At 46.9% G+C, this 5,699-nt stretch overlaps 1 long non-coding RNA gene across 1 annotated transcript; it reads left to right on the top strand.

Annotated features, from left to right (window-relative positions):
• The first annotated feature begins 1,676 nt into the window (after positions 1 to 1,676).
• Positions 1,677 to 4,234, top strand: LOC144370126 (uncharacterized). The gene is made up of 2 exons (XR_013430067.1): positions 1,677 to 2,016; positions 3,091 to 4,234. It is a non-coding gene; the product is annotated as an uncharacterized LOC144370126 (long non-coding RNA).
• Positions 4,235 to 5,699: the final 1,465 nt, after the last annotated feature.

The raw sequence follows: 5,699 nt of genomic DNA, 5'->3' as shown, positions 1-5,699 counted from the left end.
CACTGTACATGCTGCATGTGAAACAGATTGGAGGGGGAGGTAGAGCTGAAGTCGGGGAGTCAGGGGGCACCTGCAGCAAGCAGTTCTGGGGGCAAGGATGCTGGTGATTTTGACTCAGGGAGGTGCAGCAGTGAAGATGGACAGAAGTGGATAGAGTCAGGATTTATTTTGGAGGAAGACTAGATGGGGTTGGGATTTGTGATGGATTGAGCGTCAAGAGTGAGGGAGAGGGGCTGGGGATGTGGCTCAAGCCGTAGCGCGCTCGCCTGGCATGCCTGCGGCCCGGGTTCGATCCTCAGCACCACATACCAACAAAGATGTTGTGTCCGCCGAGAACTAAAAAATAAATATTAAAAATTCTCTCTCTCTTTCTCTCTCTCTCTCTCTCTCTCTCTCTCCTCTCTCACTCTCTCTTAAAAAAAAGAGTGAGGGAGAGGAATGCAGGAAATTGTAGAGGGTGCTCCTGCAAGCATGTTGTCCCCCTGTCCCCAACATCTGAGATATCGGTTTCTTTGTACCATGCTCTGAAATGACTATTCCAAGATAAATCCATACACCTCTGTGCTGGGGGTGGTGGGGAGCTCTCCAAAGTTCTTAGGTAGGAAATGGAATTATTATTATTATTATTATTATTATTATTTTGCAGTACTGGGGATGGAATCCAGGGCCTTGCACATGCTATGTAGGTACTCTGTCCTGCGCTACATCCTCAGCCCTTTTTATTTTATTTTGAGACAAGATCTCCCTAAATTGCCCAGGCTGTCCTTGAACATGTAATCCTCCTATTTCAGTCTCTAGGGTAGCCTGGATTATAGGCAGGAAATGGGGTTTCTGAAAAGAGTTCTATACTTATTTTAGGGCATTGCTCCCTGGTTTTAGGGGAAAGGTGATAGTAAAATAATGATGATCTTGACAATTAACAATACTATCTAGCATTTGTTGAGTCATTTAGAATCATCTGAGAGATGAAATATCTTGCCCTAAAGTCACACAGGTAGCAAAGAGATAAGGCAGGCCATAATCCTGGGCAGGCTGGCTCTAGATCTATTGTCTACACCACTGTACTACTTAATTTGCTCTGACTGTAGGCTGATGAAGTTTTTTTTTTTTTTTTAGAAATTGTCATTGAGCTACACTTTTTGGATGTGGAACCTGCAAGGTCATGTTCAAGTACAATCGGTGTTTGAGAAAGAGCTCAGAACTTTAGAATCCAAACTGAAAACAACCACTACCACTAACACCAAGGACAGCCAAATCACAAAAACCTGAAAAAGCAAAAATAAGCTTTCTCTGGCTGGCCTAAGAAGGAGGATCCCTGTCCAAAGCCCAGGGGGACCACCTGGCTCTTCCTGGGTTGCAAATGCCCTACCCCATCGTGGGTAACTGTGGCTCAGGCACTCCTTCTGCCTGGGAGGAAGATGAGTCAGCTTCTAAACCTTCTCGCTGGGAGCTAATAATTAACTGTCCCTATTTCTGCCCCTTCTGGAACGCAGCTACCACCATCTCAGACACAGGACTCTCTGGGACACCACCAACCTTGGCGATGGCAAAGGCTGTTTTTTGTGAGATGGTGGTAGCTGCGTTCCAGAAGGGGCAGAAATAGGGACAGTTAATTATTAGCTCCCAGCGAGAAGTTAGAAGCTGATCTATCTTCCTTACTCCCAGGCAGAAGGAGTGTCTTTTCCCCTGCGCATGCGCCTGCGCTGTCAAGGGCATCTGCGGGCATGCGCGCCTGTCCCTCTGCTGACCCTCATTTGTCTCCCTGCCGGCCCTCCTCACGCCTGACCCTGTCCAGGCTTTCTTTGATCTGCCCCTTGCTCCCCTCTGCCTTCACCTAGAGTTCTCCTTTCTCTTTTTTTCAGGCAAAGTCCTTGCCCATTCCAGGAATTCTCGGGACTCTAGGAGACAGTGTTTCTGGGAGCTGGGCCTCTTTGTCCCTCCAAAAGGACAGGAAGGCCAGAAGAGGAAGTGGCTGTTTGCGTAGCTAGAGGCATGGACCTTGAGAAAACAGAAGGGGTGGGTCTTCTGGATCCCTAATCCAAAGAAAAAGGGGTCCAGCCCCTGGGAGGCAGGAGGTGAGGGGTCTTGGGGGTGGGGACTTTAGCTCCTGACATGTGCAGACACCTACTGTGTGCAGGTGCATGTGATGGGGCTGAGATCTGGTCTTGGGACTGACCAAGCCCTCCCTAACCCTGGAGAAGTGGTGGAGCAGAAGGAATTTGGCTTTGGCAGGCGGGAAGCTGTGTGGCACCCAGGTGTTATCCCTGGTGGGGCCTCCCAGAGCAGGAGGGGGCTGACCTGTGAAGATTCCTGGCTCTGGTTAGGACAGAGGTTCTCTAATCTGGCTTGGTTTGGGCCTGAGCTAGCCCCCAGATGCTCCCTGTCAAATGGCCTGTTTCCAGCTGGCTTCTAAGGCCAGCTGTGGAAACCTGCAGGGACTTCCGTGCCTCCCTTTCTCTCTAGGTGTCTCTTCAGTCCGGCATTTCTCCCCGAAATGCCAGCACTGGGCACCTCTGGGCATTCTGCCACCTATAGCAAATAGAAAAAAAAAAAAAAGAGTATGCCTTACTGTCGCCACTAATGTTTGCTATGTCCTGTGGGGGAGGGGCAGGCACACCTGTTGGAGGAAGGGAGAACAGTACTCAGGTAGGGGTTCTCCAGGTGGCCTGGCAAGGCCCCCTTGCTGGTGCAGGAGGAAAGCCAGGCATTGCCAAGGCCTTTGAGGACCTTTGGGCATCTCTTTATAGTACCCCGGTTTTCATTGGTAGGGAAAAAGCTTGAGATTCAAAAAACAAAACAAAAACTGAACTCCGGAAAGATACGTATGCGACAATCACCAGTGAGTGAGTGCCCTGGACGAGGCCAGGGTGACTGGAGAGGAGGGGTGACAGACAGGGTAGGTAGGTGCATGCCTTGAGAAGGACCTTGGGTTTTACTATATGTGAGCTAGAGGTCATGGGAAGGTTTTGAGCAGAGGGGTGACATGGTCCGATTAACTTTTTTCTTTCTTTTGATACTGGGGATTAAGCCCAGGGCTGCTCTGCCACTAAGCTACATCCCCAGTCCTTTTTTATTTTTGATTTGAGACAGGGTCTTGCTAAATTGCCCAGGCTGCCTTTGAACTTGTGATCCTCCTGGCTCAGCCTCCTGAGTTGCTGAGAGTACATGTGTGGGCCACCTTTCCCTGCCTGACTTAACTTAAAAGACCCACTGTCCCCAGCACCTCGACAATAAATAAATAAATAAACAAAAGAACCACTGTGGCCATTATGATGCAATTGAAGAATCTGATTGGACTGAGGGGGACATGGGCAGGAGCAGGGAGGCCGTTCCCATCACATAGGAGGGTGATGATGGCAGGGATCAGGCAGTGACCATGGAGGTGGTGAGAAGTATCCGATGCTGGACGTGTCTTGGAGGGTAGAATTGACAGGCTTTTCTGATGGATTGAATGTGCCATGTGAGAGAAAGAGCTGTCATAACTCCAAGGCCTTGGGCCTGAACATCTGGAAGATGGAGTTGCCATATGCTAAGAAGGCAACGATGTAAAATCATCTCCTTCACTCTGCCCATGTCCCCTGTAACACCAGAGGAATGGAGCGATGGAAGGGAAGGAAGCCACTTCAGGCGCCTGGCGTCAGGCCTAGCACATTGTCAACAAGCATGGTAAAAAGTGAAAAAGAAAAGGAGAGCAAATATTTGCTTAAGGGTATCTGAGCAGATCTCTGGCTTCTGAGGGCCAAGTGGTCCCTACAGTTTGGGACAATGGGACAAGGAAATGTTGGGGACAGCATGAGTGTCCAGGATTCCTGTGGATTCTCTCCTTGGTGTTTGATCTCGCTAGCCTCATTTTTAAAAAATATTTATTTTTTTAGGTGTAGATGGACACAACACAATTATTTTTTTATGTGGTGTTGAGGATGGAACTCGGGTCCTGCCCGCGCTAGGCAAGTGCTCTACTGCTGAGCCACAATCCCAGCCCCTCGCTAGCCTCATTTTAAAAGTTACGAAACTATTATATTAATGCCACAGGACACGGGAAATTATGCCGTATAAGCATTTGCTTATTTGGCATACCACAGAGATGTTGTAAAGAAAAATAAGGGGCTGGGGATGTGGCTCAAGCGGTAGCGCGCTCGCCTGGCATGCGTGCGGCCCGGGTTCGATCCTCAGCACCACATACCAACAAAGATGTTGTGTCTGCCGAGAACTAAAAAATAAATATTAAAAATTCTCTCTCTCTCTCTCTCCTCTCTCACTCTCTCTTTAAAAAAAAAAAATCTATGTTTTTTTTTGAGGGGAAGGGGTACTAGGGATTGAATTCAGGGGCATTCAACCACTGAGCCACATCCCCAGCCCTATTTTATTTAGAGACAGGGTCTTACTGAGTTGCTTAGTGCCTCACCATTGCTGAGGCTGACTTTGAACTTTCGATCCTCCTATCTGAGCCACCTGAGCTGCTGGGATTACAGGTATGTGCCACCTTACCCAGCAATATGTATATTTTTGAACAAATTCTAGGATAGGTACCATACAAGAGTAAGGTATTATTCTAGGAAAAAAAAGGAGCCTTAGCTAGCCAGCTTCTCATCTTCAGCAGTCTTAGCTATTTAAACTATGTTTGAGGACAAGTAGTCAGTCAAGAAAGGACACTCATTAAAATTCAGAGACTTTACTACTGGAGTGTCACATGTCCCCGCTTGGGGCCTAGGAACCCTTAGTTTAGAAACATTCGTAACTGCCAGCAGCGATGGTGAGCACCTGTAATCCCCGTGACTCATGACTTCAGCATTAGCAATTTAGTGAGGCCCTGAGCAATTTAGCAAAACCCTGTCTCCCAATTAAAGATAAAATAGGCTGGGGTGTGGCTCAGTGGTTAAGCACCCCTGGGTTCAATCCTTCAATCCCTGGAAGAGAGGGGGGGGGGGAGAAAGATCTGTAACTGATTTTGATTGGTAGACTAGGTTACAGCAGGAACAATTCCAACAGAATGGTTAACAACAGGGGCTCTGAATTTGGGTAGCATAACTTCCCATGTCCTGTGTGAACAAGGACAGTTTAACTTCCCCCTGTTAAGTCTCCATGTCCTCAGATATAAATGGAGATAATAGCAGTATTGCTGTATAGGAAATTTATAAGGATTAAATGAAAACATATTCACGAAGTGCTTAGCACCATGCCAGATGCACGATAATTGCCTAATAAATAGTTCTTAACATTATCAATATTGTGATTATTAGCAATATCAGCAGCAAAATAGATGCTGATGATTGGAACACTGAAAGCAATTTGCAAAAGTTCCAGCCTAACAGGAAAAAAATTCTTTCATTCAAGCAGTGGCACATGCTTGAAACCTCAGCTACTTGGGAAGCTGAGGCAAGAGGATCATAAAATTTGAGGCCAACCTGGGCAACTTAGTAAAAACAAAATTTTAAGGTCATGTGCTTCAGAAGTAGAGCATTTGCTTAGTATCTATGAGCCCCTGGATTCAATCCCCAGTCCTGCAAAACCAAACCAAACCAAAGAATCCTAATAATTAGAGTCAGGATAATAACAGCTCAATACACTTTAGTATCCCTTGAAAGCATTATGTTAGATGATATTGAAGTACAATCATTATAAAATGAATACCCTGAGTCATTCAGATAATGTTCTGCACACTCAGTAAGAAGCAGAGAGGAGTACAGTACGTATCATAT

The sequence above is a fragment of the Ictidomys tridecemlineatus genome, chromosome 13 (genome assembly GCF_052094955.1).
Source record: "Ictidomys tridecemlineatus isolate mIctTri1 chromosome 13, mIctTri1.hap1, whole genome shotgun sequence".
NCBI lineage: Eukaryota > Metazoa > Chordata > Mammalia > Rodentia > Sciuridae > Ictidomys > Ictidomys tridecemlineatus.
This window is presented reverse-complemented; position numbering and strand designations above follow the sequence as displayed.